The sequence below is a fragment of the Suncus etruscus genome, chromosome 12, assembly GCF_024139225.1.
Source record: "Suncus etruscus isolate mSunEtr1 chromosome 12, mSunEtr1.pri.cur, whole genome shotgun sequence".
NCBI classification, from domain to species: Eukaryota; Metazoa; Chordata; class Mammalia; order Eulipotyphla; family Soricidae; genus Suncus; species Suncus etruscus.
Genome location: NC_064859.1, coordinates 90,765,447 through 90,782,864, shown reverse-complemented (window position 1 = coordinate 90,782,864; position 17,418 = coordinate 90,765,447). Strand labels below are relative to the sequence as shown.

At 43.9% G+C, this 17,418-nt stretch overlaps 1 protein-coding gene and 1 non-coding gene across 2 annotated transcripts in view; both read right to left on the bottom strand.

The window, feature by feature from the left end:
- The window catches only part of RAB10 (RAB10, member RAS oncogene family), a 68,772-nt gene that overhangs the window by 32,846 nt on the left and 18,508 nt on the right, over positions 1-17,418 (bottom strand). The window lies entirely within an intron of this gene.
- Positions 15,674-15,804, bottom strand: LOC126025429 (small nucleolar RNA SNORA38). The gene has a single exon (XR_007501434.1). It is a non-coding gene; the product is annotated as a small nucleolar RNA SNORA38 (small nucleolar RNA).

The following is a 17,418-nucleotide window of genomic DNA, read 5'->3' as shown; positions in this document are numbered from 1 at the left end:
GAGTACCCAGTAAGAAATAAGCTCTGTGCATCACAGGGTGTGGCTCAAACTCTCCACCCCCCCCATAAAAAGATTTAAGATTCCATTTATTTTGCATAAATCTACATTATAAATTTATCTACATTACCTTCCGTCATCTATTACTTCTAATTCTCAGCCTTTTGATTCAAGTATTTGGAAACTGTTATTCAATAAATATATCATCTTAGTTAATAATATAAAGATTCTCCCTACTCCTTGCTCTAATATTTACTTCCTAATAGTAATACAACCACTGAGCTTTATAAATGATTAGGTATTTATATAAAAATATTCCTAGCACTTTCTTCTAGTGATTACTCTTCTAAATCTATAATTTCTGATTCTATGGGATCTGTTTTCAAGAACTCATTTTTCTTCTGGGCAAGAATTATTACAATGGTGGGGCAAACGCAGGTTCAATTGCCCATCACCCTGAAGTACCACCAAGAGTGATCCCTGCTTGCAGAATTAGAAGAAGCCCTAAGCACACCTGGTGTGACACAACACGACACTATAAACCAAACCAAACCAAAGAATTATTACAATGGGGCCAGAAGGAGAACAGAGAAGACACTTGCCTTGCATGTTACTGACCCAGGTTCAATCCCCAGTGCATGATTCTACATACACACACACTCTCTCTCCTCTCTCCTCTCTCCTCTCTCCTCTCTCCTCTCTCCTCTCTCCTCTCTCTCTCTCTCTCTCTCTCTCTCTCTCTCTCTCTCTCTCTCTCACTCTCACTCTCACTCTACACTTTCCAATTCAAATGGACACACACACACTACACTTTCCAATTCAAATGTTAAACGATTTTGAGTTATATGGTAAAGGTTATATTTTATTAACATGTGGGTTTGTTTTCTATTTTTTAAATAATGAATCTCAGGGCAGGAGAGAGCACAGCGGTAAGGGTATTTGCCTTGCATGCAGCAGATATAGGACTGACAGTGGTTCGAATCCCAGCATCCCATGTGGTTCCTGAGCCTAACAAGAGCGATTTTCTGAGTGCAGAGCCAGGAGTAACCCAAGTGCCGATGGGTTTGACCGCCCCGCACCCTATCTGATTCTAGTCGGGTAGCTATATCGAGGATCAGTTTACCATATTTTCCAGCATATAAAAAAGACTTTTGAAACAAAAAAAGTCAACCGAAAATCGGGGGTCGTCTTATACGCCGAGTATATCCCGAAAAATGTTTCAATATGCCGCTAAACGAAAATTGTCTGAATATTGCCACAAAATGAATTTTCCAACTCGATCCTGCACCAATCACTGCCAGGCTGCTCGGACCGCCTCTCTAACTCAGCCAACCCAAGCAGGCTTTTGATGCATGCAAATTATACAGTGTTCTGTAACTGTCAAAAGCCTGCTAGATTGGCTAGAGTCAGAGAGGAAGTCTATTACAGTATAACCTCTGAACCTTTGCTTGTTGTGATTGGCTCACTGTGATACATACACAGTTGCAGCAGAGGAGCGTTCTGACTTATAAAGTGAATATAGGCCTATACCTATGTTTTAACTTAAAATTAGGGGGTCGTCTTATACGCCGGAAAATATGGTAATCCTGGGGACAGTGTGGTGGCGCTAGAGGTAAAGTGTCTGTCTTGCCAGCGCTAGCCTAGGACGGACCTCGGTTCGATCCCCCAGTGTCCCCCCAAGCCAGGAGCGACTTCTGAGCGTATAGCCAGGAGTAACCAAAAAAAAAAAAAAAAACAAAAACAAAAACAAATACGGTAATCCTATTAGGGTCTTTTGGGGTTTTTTTGTTTGTTTTTTTGCTGGTAGGGACCTCCAAGGGATGCTCAGGTTTGTGGATCTCACAGTCCATTCTTGGCTAACCAGACAGATGCAAGAAGGCAAAGCTCAAGTCCTACAGTGCCTAGAGTAGGGAGGAGCTAGGCCCAGAAACCTTATCTCCCAGCCCCATCTGTTTTTCCTCCAGCCAGTTTAGGGCGGAGCTACAGTGGCCTTTTGCTTTAGTCCCCTTCACTGGAGTATGATTTCGGGGTTTTATTTTTGGTTTTGGAGCCACAACACCAGGGAATGGTTCAACAGAGTTTCTCCTGGAGAGCACAGGAAACGAGATGGGATCCTAGGGGTCAAACCTGGCTTCGTGTGTACCAGGCAAGCAACTTACTTCCTGTACTATGCCTTCAGTCCTACTGGAATGCTATTTCTTTCCCATATGGGGAGGGGAGGGTCACACTCAGAAGTGTTCAGGACTTACTCTAGACTCTGTGCTCAAGGATAACTCCTGGTGGATTCAGAAAATGAGGAGAGACTGGAGAGATAGATGGAGGTAGGGCATTTGCCTTGCATGCAGAAGGACAGTGGTTCGAATCCTGACATCCCATGTGGTCCCCCAGCCTGCCAGGAGTGGTTTCTGAGCGTAGAGCCAGGAGTAAACCCCTGAAAGCTGCCCAAAATCTAGATGGGAGAGGAGAGAGAGGAAGGGGGGGGGAAAGGGGGGGAAGCGGGGGGAGGGAGAATGGAGAGAGAGAGAGAGAGAGAGAGGGAGAGAGAGGGAGAGAGGGAGAGAGGGAGAGAGGGGGAGAGAGAGAGAGAGAGAGAGAGAGAGAGAGAGAGAGAGAGAGAGAGGAGAGAGAGAGAGAGAGAGAGAGAGATATGATGGGAATTGAACCAGGAGGTGCCTCAACCCCTGTACTATGATGGGAGAGGAGAGAGAGGAAGGGGGGGGGAAAGGGGGGGGAAGCGGGGGGAGGGAGAATGGAGAGAGAGAGAGAGAGAGAGAGAGAGAGAGAGGGAGAGAGAGAGAGAGAGAGAGAGAGAGAGAGAGAGAGAGAGAGAGAGAGAGAGAGATATGATGGGAATTGAACCAGGAGGTGCCTCAACCCCTGTACTATGGCTCTAGCCCTGAATGCTTTATTCAAGTCTCTCCCTGTTTAACAGTCCCTCCACTCTGGGTGGTCAAACTGTAGTGACTCTCAAACCACTGTTAAGTCCCAACTCTGATCCCAGCTCTCAGGCAGTTGTTCTTCCTGTAATAATGTGTTTTCTCCAGCCCTTGAAGCCCATCGAGGCCAGTATCCAGTAAGATGTAAAAGGACTGTGCTGCTGGTTTCTGGACTCACTGTGCCTAACTCCATCTTCTATGGTAATCTACCGGCAGCCTGCCAAGTCCGGCCTCCCAGGCTTCTTTCTAACTACTCTGATTTCTATCTCCCTGGCCGGCCCAGCAAAAAGTGCCTCACCCTGCTTAGATTCACTGGAATCCAGTTTCAAAGAAAGCCACAGAGAGATCACAGGACTCAATTTGCATGGCAGTCCTGTCCTGCCAGTCACCAGATAACTAAAAAACATGGCTTCAAATATTTTATTCAGTTATCTTTGTGCTTACAGTAAGAGAGCCAATCTGGTACCAGCTAAACTAAGATCCAGAAGTTTTCAACAGTCTTTCTGTCTTCTCAAGTTAATCAATGTTTGATCTCTTTCAAATATGCTCTCAATTATTTGAGAACCTGACTAGAACTGTGAATTCTTTGACCAATGTGTATTCACACAAAATTCAAAGTAGAATTTCAGGGAATTGATGTTGATGGTTTCTGATTTTGATTTCCAAGAAGTTGTAATTTATTATAGAAATGTAATGCACTATCATTCTTCCAAGGCTTAAGGGTCACTTTTTATTTATTGAAAGCTTGTTATAGAGAGAATTCAAGTATTTGAGCCAAGGAAGCTTTTCTCCACCAAATTTGAATCAAAGGAAACACTTTTAAAACAGTATAGAAAAAAATAGAAAAAGAAAGTATAGAAAAGTTTGAAAACAATCCAGCTATTGGACCAGAGAGATAGCATGAAGGTAGAGCGTTTGCCTTGCATGCAGAAGGACAGAGGTTCAAATCCCGGCATCCCATATGGTCCCCCGAGCCTGCCAGGAGCGATTGCTGAGCACAGAGCCAGGAGTAACCCCTGAGCGCTGCCGGGTGTGACCCAAAAACCAAAATCAAAACCAAAAACAATCCAGCTATTATTCTTTCTATTTGGCAAACAATATTCCCCACATAACTTAAGGTGCCGTTAAGTACTAACTACAGACTGAAGAAACAAGCTGTAGTACCTGGGTTTTGTACCTGTTTTCCTAATAAGCATTCTCTAAGTGACAGTGGAAGGAGCCTGGAAGCACAAAGCAGTACTCCTGGCAGTCCTTGCAAACTGGCCTGAATGTTTCAATACTTGAGTCTCTGGGGTAACCCCAGGGATGCTCTCGGGTCACACTTAGTAGCGCTTGGAGGCCACTGTGGTACAGGCTTCAAATGCTGGTCCCAGCACATATCAAGCATGTGCTCTTGAACTATCTCCCAGGGGCTCATTCTATCATCATCATCAACATTATTATTCTTTTGTTTCATTTTAGGGGACCACACCCAGCAATGCTCAGTGTGGTTCCAGAATCAAACCCAAGTGAGCCATGTACATGGTATGTATGCATCCTATCCAGTAAACTATAGCTCATGCCATGCTCTGTGGATGAGCCTCCCAAGACAGTGCTCAGAAGAGTCAGGGACTCCACTGGCAATTCCTGGGCTAGCAGTTCAATACAAGGACTTCAGGGTACAGTGCCAGGGATATACCCTTTCATGCTTGGTGGGCCATGTAGGGGTAGGAATTGAACCTGAGCCAGGTACATGCTAGGCACGAGCCCTAACCACTGTTTACTCCCAGCCTCAATTTCAAACATTCTTAGTAAGTTACTGCTCTCTAAACACTCAAAGCTAAAAGTAGAACAGCCTCTGCTTTTATCATAGAACAGTCCTCTTGTCTTCATGGAATGACTGCCCAAGGACACACGGAGATCCTTCTTCCCTAGCTTCTCTTTTTTTCTCCCTTGGGGAAATAAATGATTTTGTGCCTTTCCTGATTTCCAGAGTGGATTAGCACAGATTTTATTCATTTTGAGCATGTGTTTTGTCTATAATAAATACATTCAAGAGAGGTAGATTTGAAAAATAAAAAACAATCTGAGCTGAAACTTGGGAGGGGAGATGGTACAAGTTTGGGGAAGTCAAGTAAAGAAGCAGAACTGCAAACTGGCTATCTAATCCAGAGGGATAGTACAGCAGATTGAGCACACTGACCGGATTCAATCCCTGGTACCCTAAATGCCTTCTACCACCCCTGCTCGCTGTGAGTTCAAAGCCAAAAGTGTTCTCTCTCCCTTCCTCCCTCCCCCTCTCTCTTCCCTCTCTCCCTCAACATTCCACCTTCACTGATCATTTTAACATCTTCCAGACCTTCGAAGTAGGGCTGGAGAGACAGTACAGGGCATAGGGCATTTGCCTTGCATGTGGCTGACCCAGGTTTGATCCTCCCCAAACCTCCCTTTAAAAACCAAAGACCTCTAAAATAATCTCAGACTCTCCTCACAATAAATGTGAGGTCCATCTCTGTCCCTAACTACCCTAACTACCCCTCTCAGAAGTCCTTATTATTAGTTTTTATTTAATGAACACTTATAAGGTGCTTACCATGTGCCAGAGGTGTTCCAAGCATTTTACAAACACTGACTCATTTAATCCATCAAAATTAGCTCTTAGGGTTTGTAGAGGAGAAAATGTACAGCAGAATGAGGTTAATATACCTAAGGGCACATATGCACCATGTGGCAGACAGAGCTACTGTAGCATTTTAGCTCATTTCAACTCAAAAGGCACATGCTCTTAACTATGAAGGTTATAGATTCCTCTTATTTAAACCTTCAAGACAAAACAAAACAAAAAACAAAAAACAAAAACAAAAAAACAATCCTGCAACCTAGCGCTAGTAGGGGTTCAAGTGTTGTTGGCTTGGATGCAGTTAACCTTACACAGGTTCCAGAGCTTCACCAATAGGGGCCAAAAATAAGCCCTCTGCCCCATTCCCAAACCTCTGTGACAGAATGCCCACTGAGAAAACTTGAACAAACTGTTCCCCCTCCTTTACATAACCCACCTGAGCGATAGCACAGCAGTAGGGCATTTGCCTTGCATACAGCCGGGACGAACCTGGGTTCAATTTTCGGCATCCCATATGGTCTCCCCAGCCTGTCAGGAGCAATTTCTGAGCATAGAGCCAGGAGTAACCCCTGCTGAAGGTTGTGGCCCAAAAACAAACAGAACTATAACCAACCTAAAAGTTATATCCACTGACACTGAATGAGGAGAAAAAAGAACTTAAAGAGATTAATCTCTCAAGATCCAAAAAGCATTATCACTACTACAGCTTTTCACCTTTCTTTCTAAAGCACCGAAGTAGTAGATTGTCATTTAAGTCATTTTTTTTTACAAATTCCTCAAAATAAACACAGCTTTATTCTTTCCCAAAGACTTTTCTGCGGTACACTGATATTTCTCTACACACTTGGCAAACCATACAAATACTAAAGTACAAAGACAAAAAAATCACTTAGTAGTAGTTTTTGGCACGTAGTCTAAGTGTCAAATCTTATTAGTTTTATTTTAGATAGGAAACAATGGCCAAAATGAAGCCATTTGCATTTTTGTTACTTTGGAAACCACATCTGGCAAAACTGGTGATTACTCCCAGCTCAGTGCTGGGGGAACCAACTAGTGGTAGATATCAAACCCAGGACACATGCATAAAACTCATGAGCACTAGTTCTCTGAGGCATCTACTGGCTGCTATTCACATCTTCGGTGCATGAGGGTTTACTCCTGGCTCTACGCTCAAGGATCACTCCTGGTGGTGCTCAGGAAACCATATAAAGTGCCAGTGCTCAAACCTGGGGTACTTCCACTCACTATAAGATCTCTCAACCCTCATTTGCATATTTCAACAAGCTGTTTCCTTCTGCTTCCAAGGCGCCATCTATTACTTAAGCCAGTAAAAGATTGGCACGGAATAGAACAAGAAATGAAGCATTCCAGTTTATAGTCTCTGAAATTATATTTTTTGTTTGGGGCATCTAGACCAAACTTGGTGGTACTCCAGGGTGATTCCCAACTTTGTACTCAGGAGTAACCCCTTGGCTGGGCTCATCCCCGTATGGGATGCCTAAGATTGAACCTGGGTCAGCTGCATGCTAAGCAAATACTATGCCTACTGTTTCTACAACCTTCCAAGTGGTGCTTTCTCCCCTACCCCTTTTTTGAAGGGGGCACACCCAGTGGTGCGCAGGAGTAATTCTGGCTCTGTGCTCAGAAATCACTCCTGGCAGGCTCGGGGTACCATATGGGATGCCAGAAATTGAACCCAGTCTGTCCCAGGTCCGGCCATGTAAAAGGCAAATGCCATACCACTGTGCTATCACTCTAGTCCCCTGCTTTCTTAAAGATTGGTTGCAATATAGACTCAAACCATACTGCTAATCTTCTGCATATCCTATTACATTAAACTCATCAATTATTTTATGTTTTTGGTACATCTTATTATCTGTGTATATTTTTGCAAAATCTCATTTAAAAGATACTGGTCACAAAGCTACACAGTTCTCCCAAATATTGACCATCGTATTATACAATATGAAAAAGTCCTATTTATCACTATCACCATCAGGAGAATCTTCATACTGGAAAGCTGTCAAATTCATAAGCAGACATGATTTTTCAAATTTCACTTCAAAGCATGAATTTTATCACTGTAAAAAATACTATCACTTCCTTCACTTGGGAAGGTGTCTGCCAAATATTGATGGATGAATAACCAGTACACCAGCTGTTCCTTCAAGGACAAAAGTTGTTCACAGTAACAGAAAGCAATTCATGCAACTTCATAGGTGTTTTTCCTTGAGACAGTTACCTCAGAAATAAAAAATGGGGCCAGAGAGCCAAAGGGCTGAGCACAGGCTTTGCATGGAGGAAGCCTGAGTTCACTCTATAGCCCCCTATGGTCCCCCAATCATTCAAGGATAAATTCCCAAACACTACGGTAGTAGTATCCCCTGCGTGTAGATTCCAGAGGGGGAATGGGGGAATGCAGAATGCAGAAAATGTTATCTGCTTCACAAAAAGATGTTTAAGTGAAATTAAGCTTTGATTCTTTGAGGCCACACCCCAGAGATATAAAAGATCATGCAGGTAAAAGATCAATCAGGAATTGAACTCAGGCCCTCTGCATACAAAGCACACACTCATTTGGTCCCATTGTGCTCTCTATTCAACCTATTGTTTGTTTGTTTGTTTGTTTTGTTTTTGGGCCACACCCGGCAGTGCTCAAGGGTTTACTCCTGGCTGTCTGCTTAGAAATAGCTCCTGGCAGGCACGGGGGACCATATGGGACACTGGGATTCAAACCAACCACCTTTGGTCCTGGATCGGCTGCTTGCAAGGCAAACGCTGCTGTGCTATCTCTCTGGGCCCTTGTTTTTTATTTTCATAAGTCCACTAGGAAATAACAATGATTCGATCAGCTTCATGTCACTTGATTTACGCTTAGCTCAGCAATTTTTCACAACGCTGATTCTGCACCTTAAATATAAGTGCCGGGGCTAGAGAGATAGTGCAGCAGGTAGGACACTTGGCCTGCAAATAACCTTCCAAGGGTCAATCCCCAGTATTCTATATGGTTCCCCAGTAGCAGCAGAAATGATCCTTGAGTGCAAAGTCATGAACACTAAATAGGTATGGCCCAAAACCAAGCAATGAAATGTCAATGTTGTAGGAAATGGCAAATTAAACAAATCCTAGATTATAAAAACAAATTTTATTTTCTAGTCCAAAAGAGTCCCAGGGTCCCAGAGAGATAGCACAGCGGTAGGGCGTTTGCCTCACATGCAGCCGATCCAGGACGGACTGTGGTTCAGCTCCTGCATCCCATATGGCTGCCAAGAGCAATTTCTGAGCTCAGAGTCAGGAGTATTCCCTGAACGTCGCCAAGTGTGACCCAACCCCCCCACGTCGCCAAGTGTGACCCAACCCCCCCTCCAAGAGTTCGAGGTGAGAGATCTATAAAAATCTCAATTTTGATTTTTTGGGAGGAGCAAAAGGAGGTGGGTCATACCTGACAATCTCAGGAGTTATTCATTGTGCTGTCATGAGCAATTATTCCTGGCAAACTCAAGGACCATATGGGATGTCAGGGATTGAACAGGTGTCAGCTACTTGCAAGGCAAGCATCCTACAAACTACACTATTTAGCCCAAAAATCTCAATTTTGAGAATCAGAGCATTACATTAGCATCTGTTGAGAATTTACATGCTATTCAGTGTGCTGACACTTCCGTTATGTATTTTCTTTGATTCTCAACTATAAAAGTTGTTTGTTTTGGGGCCACACGTAGCAATGCAAAGGGGTTTACTCCTGGTTCTGCACTCAGCAGACCATATGGGATACCGAGGATCAAACCTAGGTCAACTGCATACAAGGCAAATGCCCTACTTGCTGTGCCCTGCTGTGGCTCAGGCCACATCTAAAAGATGTTTTTTAAACAGATTAAGTATAGTCAAAATACAAACCCAAATGCTTCTGATTCCAAAGCGTCTTACCTGGCTCTGATATCAATTGACATCAAGGACAGGTCATTCAACTCAATTTCCTCATCAGTGAAATAGTTGACCTTCGTTGCCCTGTTTTTAGAATTGTGCAATAGAGATCAGAGATAATACAGGGTTTAAGGCACTTGCCTTGCAGTTGGTTGACCCCAATTAGATGCTTGACACTTCACACAGTTCCACGAACATCACCAAAAGTGATCCCTAAGCAAAGAGCCAGGAGTAAGTACTGAGCACCATTGGACGTGGCCAAATAAAGTAGACTTGTGCAAGGCTAAAAAGAAGAAGCACTAAACATAATCTAAGGCAGGGGTCTTCAAACTACAGCCCGCGGGCCACATATTGTATTTATTCCCATTTTGTTTCTTGACTTCTAAATAAGATATATGCAGTGTGCATAGAAATTTGTTCATAATTTTTGTTTTTACTATAATCTGGCCCTCCAAAAGTCTGAAGGCCAGTGAACTGGTCCCCTGTTTAAAAAGTTTGAGGACCCCTGATCTAAGGTTTTCTCCAATTTAAATTATTAATAAATAAACAAAAATTGATTTTCCTAAGAATAAAAATCCTTAAGGCTTAAAAGATATACTGGGGTCAGATATGACTAAAGTGCCTGTCTTGAAAACATAAGGCTCAACCTCTAGAGCCCCCAATATGAACCAAATAAGATTCCTGGAACTCTGCTGTCTTAGACCCAACACATCTATAGAATATGGCATCTCCAAGGCAAAGCTAGATTATGTCTGGGTTGGAGAGATGCTTCAGTGTATAATCCACTTGTCTTGCATTGCCGTCAATTTAGACTCAATTCCCAGCACCACATATGACCCACCAAGCTCAGCCAGGAGTGAGTGATACCTGAGCACAGAGCCAGGAGTAAGCCTTGAACTTTGCAGCATGTAATCCAAAAGCCAAAAGCAAACAACAAAGCTAGATTTTATCTAAACACCAGGACCAAACTGAGTGTAAGCAAGTTTGTGTGTGAAGCACCAAAACTGAAAGGGTGATGCCCCAGAAAGACAACCTAAACACTATGGTCCAGTGAGCAAGCAATACAACCGATGTGCAACCACCAGCAAGCTACAACTACAACTGTGTGTGATGCCGGATCATTTCAATCATAGCAATAGAGAGGTAAGGGGAGAGAAGGTTGGGTCACACCTGGCGAATCTCAGATTACTCCTGGTTTTGCGCTCAGAAATTGTTCCTGGCAGGCATGGGGACATATGGGATGCTGGGATTCAAACCAGGGTCCATCCTGTGTTGGCTGCATGCAAGGCAAAGGCCTTACTGCTATGCTATCTCTCCGGCCCCAAGGGGAGAGAAAGAAAAAGAAAACAATTCTAAGTCTTTATTTTGGGTGAAAAGAGGGTGGTGGACCATTCCCAGCCATGTTCAGGGGTCATCCTTGTACAGTGCTCAGGGGTTGACTCCAAGCACTACTGGATAGATCATGTGGTGCTAAATCAAACCAGAGCCTCTACCATGCACCTCAACTTTTTGAACTATTTCCCCAATACCCACATAATAAATTAATAACAAAATGTACACAAAAAAAAGATGTAGGGGCTGGGTAGGTGGCGCTGGAGGTAAGGTGTCTGCCTTGCAAGCGCTAGCCAAGGAAGGACCGCGGTTCGATCCCCCGGCGTCCCATATGGTCCCCCCAAGCCAGGGGCGATTTCTGAGCACACAGCCAGGAGTAACCCCTGAGCGTCAAACGGGTGTGGCCCAAAAACCAAAAAAAAAGAAAAAAAGATGTACAGTCAGGATCAGAACAATAGTACAGCAGGGTGCTTGTTCTGTACAAACCTGACTCAATTCTTTCCCCAACCCCCAGCTTGCATGTATGGTCCCCAGAGCACCACCAAGAGTAATCCCTGAACTCAATGAGTAACACACTCTGAGCACCGCCAGGTGTAGCTCACAAAAATAAAACAAGCAAAAAAGATGTGGGGCTTGAGTGATAGCACAGTGAATAGTGTGCTCTGCCCTGCCTGGGTTCAATCCCTAGCATCCCACATGGTCCCCTAAACCTGCCAGTAATAATTCCTGAGCACAGAGCCAGGAGTAACCCAGGAGCACCGCCAGGTGTGGCCCAATAACCAAAAACAAAACAAAAGATGTATAACCACTTTGTTAAGGGATTATAACATTTCACATTATCTATTTTTTATACAAAGCAATTATAAACCAGATTTAATCCTGTTCTGTTTCCATCATAACTTCTTGCCTTAATCTAATCTTTCCCACCATTTCCTATTGAGCTCTCCAACCTATCCCCAAGGAGCAAGCCTTTATCAACTTCCTGGAAAAGAAAAAACAAGGCAACTCCTCTACTCTTTGTAAAAGCCACAACGTCAAACCCCAAAAAAGAGAAACTGAGGCCAACAGGGCCAACTCCTACCAAAGCCCATAGGTGCCAGTTTAAGAAGTCCAGTGCCTAGGCATGGAGATTTCTAACAGGCTCCTAGAACTCTATCTGTAGGGATTCCCATCATGAAGAAAGAGAAGGCAATGGCAGAGGACCACAGGGCTGAGTCCCTACAGTGTCCATCACAGCCCAGATGGCTAAAGGCAGACAGAAAAGATAGATCAGATAAACATCTAAGAACAGGGTCCCCCAAACCAAGATTACCATGCTCTCAGGATGTTAAAAATGTTTGGGTCTAGGGGCTGAAGCTCAGCAGCAGAGCACACATTTCACATGTATCAGTGCAAAAATTTTGGGCCACACCCGTTTGATGCTCAGGGGTTACTCCTGGCTAAGCGCTCAGAAATTGCCCCTGGCTTAGGGGGACCATATGGGATGCCGGGAACTGCGGTCCTTCCTTGGCTAGCGCTTGCAAACAGACACCTTACCTCTAGCGCCACCTCTCCAATCCCAGGGTTTTCTTTTTTAAATGAGTTTTAAAATGAAAGGTACATGGGGCCGGAGCCATGACACAGCAGTAGGCCATTTTGCCTTGCACGCGGCTGACCTAGGATGGACTGCAGTTCAATTCCCCAGCGTCCCGTATGGTCCCCCAAGCCAGTAACCCCTGAGCGTCACCGGGTGTGGCCCCCAAACCCCCCCCCATAAAATAAAATGAAAGAAACAATGAAGATGGATCAGTTTTTCCATGAATGGGAAGAAGTTGGATTGAAGGGATGGGGGGAGGGGTTAAACACAGCTGACTCAAGTTTGATCTCCAGTACTGCATATGGTTCCCTGCACATTGCTAGCAGTGGTCCCTGAACATTGCTAGGTATGACAACAATAAAACCAAAAGGGGGGGGCCTGTGGAGGCACATCCATAGTCACTTAGGGATACTGCACTCCCTCAGCACTGTGCTCTGCAGAATTTGCATTAACTGATATACTAACTGCTCTACAAAACAAACAAAAAAAAAACAAAGAGATTAAAACAATAAATAAAAGCCCACACAAAACAACTCTTTCCTGACTTCTATAGGAGAAATAAGGGGTCATTTAGTTGTTGATTTTAATTAGGCCTTGCCAACAGTCTGAGAAAATGACTCAGCAAGATGCAGCCCATATGTTAGCTTGAGTTAAACGATTAACACAATTAAGTTAAACACACATTTCTCTAGCATGACCAATTTACAGATAAAAAAGAGGCTTAGAGATTAAATGACTTGCCCAAGCTCACAAAGTAATTAAAACCCTTCCTTCACAGTCACCATTCTACAATATTTCACATGGAAATTTTTTTTTTTTTTGGTTTTTGGGCCACACCCTGTGACGCTCAGGGGTTACTCCTGGCTATGCGCTCAGAAGTTGCTCCTGGCTTCTTGGGGGACCATATGGGACGCCGGGGGATCGAACCTCGGTCCGTCCTAGGCTAGCGCAGGCAAGGCAGGCACCTTACCTCCAGCGCCACCGCCCGGCCCCGGAAATTTTAATTAATTTTGGGCTACACCTGGCAATCCTCAGGAATCATCCTGACTCTGCTCAGGGATCGATCCATCTGGGGTGCTGGGGTTCCATATAAGGTGCACTGTATGCATAGCAAATGCCTTACCTACTTACTGTAAAAAAAAAAAAAAATACAGCAGGTTGGGCACTTGTCCTGTGTGTGGTCAACCAGGTTTGATCCCCAGCAGTCCATATGGTCTCAAGCACTGCTAGAAATGACTGCTGAGTACAGAGCCAAAAGTAACCCTTGAGCACCACTGGGTGTGGCCCAAAGAAACCCAAAAAATGTTCTTAACTAGAAAAAATACTAACTCCAGTCCATTCTGCATTGAGGCAGTCAACTTTCTTTTGGGTGGGAGAGGGTTGGGCAAGTCCTCCCAAGCAGTGCTCCAAAGGCACAGGGAGCCAGTGGGCCAATGCAAGGACCTGCAGATGCAGCGCTGCTGAGAATCCTGCAATGCCAGGGATTATCCGATCCACTCAGGTGATGCTCAGGGGTCTCCAGGCCACATCCAGCTGAGATGGAGAGGAGGGGTCCTCCAGGGAAACACCCAGCAATATTCAGTGTACCATGTGGGGCCTAATGATAAACACAAGTTGGCCACATGCAAGTACCTTACCCCTGATACTGAATGAACTCCAGTCATGCCACATTACTGCTCTAACCTTCAATGGCATCCATGCCCTAGCCTCGATTACCAGGCTCTGCATCAGCTGGAAACTTGTCTCTTCAACAGCTACTACTTCTGTTGGGCTTACCAAATATGTATTGATAAAGTCTCTCAACTCAATCGAGTCGACTCGTGCAGCTGCTTTTTGACTATTTCTTCTGTCTGGGATACTTTCTCTTCTCCTCACTATTATCCTACCTAAGGTCTCATAATATCTCACACCTTAGTATAAATGTCAGTTCCTCAGGACAGCGTTCCCTGAACCACCTTCCAATGCCCCAAAATAGAAAGAACCTCTGTTTATTCTGATTTCACAATTTATTTTCTATTAATAGAAATTATATAACCAGAATAAAAAACCAATCTGGTTTATTGTTTCTTTAGTAAATATGTATTATTACCCCTTCCAACCAATGTGCTGCAACATTGGTAATTATATCTGACAAAAACACGTTTTCCAACATCCTATCTAAATTTTCTATTTCAGATTTTTACTTTTTATAGACATCAGTTACAAAGTTGCTGACAACAACTTTCAGGCATACAATGTTCCCAACTCCAATCTCAGTGGCAAAATATGCCTTTATGAAGGTCTTTCTCGTTATTAAAATTACATTGCCCAGAGAGTCAGAGCAATAGCACAGTGGGTATGAAATTTGCCTTGCACATGTCTACCCTGGGCTCGATTTTCGGCATCTCAATATGGTCCCCTGAGCCTGCCAGGAGTGATTCCTGAGCAAAGAGTCAGAAGTAACCTCTGAGAAATGCTTCACAGTGTGGCCCAGAAAACAATAAAAAACCATTGTTTTGTTTTAAATTATGGGCTATATTTCACATATATATATTTTGAGGGTACTGGAGGACTAAATGGTACTGCACTATAATCCTTTGAAAGACCTAACTTTTAGGTCAAATTGGTGTTTCAGCCAAACTCATTCTTCGCTTTGTTTAGTCCCACGTTTTGTCCCCCAATTTTTTAAAATTCTTTTCCCTGAGCATTTCAATAATGGCTTCCAGGCTGGAGAGACAATACAGACTATACAGAGACTTGCACCAACTGACCCAAATACCACAGAAGTGAGCCCCAACACCCAGCTCAAAGGACTGGGGCACAAACCTTGCATGCGTGAGGCCCAGAGACTGATGTGCCTAAACATTGCTTGGAACAGATTGTGTGTGTCGTTTCCCAACCCCCATTACATTTATAAGACCCAATGGAGGCAGAGATATAGAGGCTAAGGAGCTTGTATTGCATTCAGCTGACCAAGGCTTGAGCCCCATACAAAACAGGGTTAAAGTGTTGTTTCATTCTTAGGAAATTACTTTTTTGGGGGGATGTCATACCAGTGGTGCTTAGGGATTTACTCTTGCAGATGCCCAGGGAACCATATAAGAAGCTGGAGATTGATCCTGGGCTGGACATGTGCAGGGTAAGCACCCTACCAGCTGTTCTACCACTCAGGACCCTTCAGACTGACTTTTGGCTTTGTGCTCAGGAAACACTCCTGGTGGTTCTCCAGAGACCATAAGGAGCGCCAGGGACTAAACTCAGGTTGGCAATATGCAAAAAAAGTGCATGCCCTTTTACTGTCTTCTAGCTCCAAATTTAACTTTTTTTTTCTTATGTGAGACTGTTGATCTTGGGCTAGCAGAGAGCAAGCTAGCTCCAAATTTCTCCAGGTCCACATCTCTTTACCTCCAATTCTTACGTATCCAAAGACAGAGACTCATAGATACGCCTTTGTTGAAGGGAAAATTTAACCTTTTGAAAAGTTTTTTTTGTTTGTTTGTTTTTGGGTCACACCCGGCAGTTCTACACTCAATCACTCCTGGCAGGCTCAGGGGACCATATGGGATGCCGGGATTTGAACCACCATCCTTCTGCATACAAGGCGAACACCTTACCTCCATGCTATCTCTCCGGCCCTTGAAAAGTTTTTAAATAGATTGGGGTAGGGCGAGATTGGGCCACAGCCAGCAGTGCTCAGGAGTTACTCCTGGCTCTGCACTTAGGAATCACTCCTTGTGGTGCTTGAGGAACTATTTGGTATGCCAGGGATCAAACCTGGGTCAGCCATGTGTAAGGAAAATGCACTCCCTACTGTATGTACTATGGCTCACACCCTTTAATAGATTTTTCAAGGGTCAAATATGTTACTATTTTTCAACTACTGTTAGCACCTCCTTCACACCAGTTTACATAATCAATTACTCATTTTATCCATTAGGCACAAATAACAAGTTTTGTTCGTGGTCTCCCCAAGATCCAGCATAAGGCCCATGGTGAGTTTTGAATATACATTTGATATTTAATCTCACCCTTTCAACCTTTCCACAGTAAGATTAATAGACCTCACAAAGAAAGAGGGAATCCCCATTTCCTCTCTCATCTACTATTAACTTTTATTTAAAAGATACTTTGGGGGCTGGAGCAATAGCATAGAAGTAGGGAGTTTACCTTGCATGTGGCCAACCCGGCACGGATCCTGGTTTGATTCCCGTCATCCCATATGGTCCCCTGAGCCTGCCAGGAGCAATTTTGGAGCGCAGAGCCAGGAATAACCCGAGCATCACTGGGTGTGGCCCCCAAACCAAAGAAAATTAAAAGATACTTTAAAGTCACTAGTTGCCCAAGTTAGAAACCTTTTTGTCACCGATCCTGTTCCCATCATCTAACCACACAAAATCAAAGTTAAGTATTTACGTATCTTAATTCTTATCTCCTAGTTCAGAATCTTTTATATCCTTCTTGGATTCCAGCCAGCATCTGCTCATTTGTCTATCTCCCATCAGTTCCCATGTTAATAGTCTAATGGAGTATCTCAGTTTTCTTATTAACATGATTCAAATATAAACAAGACTTTTTTTTAAGCAGGAAAAATGTCATATCTATTCCTCTACTTCAAAATTCTTGATAGGGTTGGAGATTAATACAGTGGATAATGAGTTCTTGCTGTGCATGTGGCTGACCCAGGTTCAATTCCCATACCCTCTTCTAGGGTCTCTGAGTCCTGCCAAGAATAAACCCTGACATAAGTAATTTCTGAGAGCAGGCCCAAGAGTAAATCCTGAGCCTCCCTCTCCCTCTCCCTCTCTTTCTTTCTCTTCCTTCCTTCCTTTCTTTCTTTCCTCCCTCTTCCTCTCTTTCTTTCTTTTGGTTTTTGGTTTTGGATGCCAGGGGTTGAACCTGGGTTGGCCACGTGCAAGGCAAAAACCTATGCCCAGACAGTTGACAGGATAGCAGAGGTTCTGTTTCACAGGCCTAGTGACAGATTACAGAGAAGCAGTCTCCAGCAAGGGGACAAGGTTTTATGAGACTGAGCTCCAAATGTCGATTTCAGACTAGGGAATTATATACTGGGGATA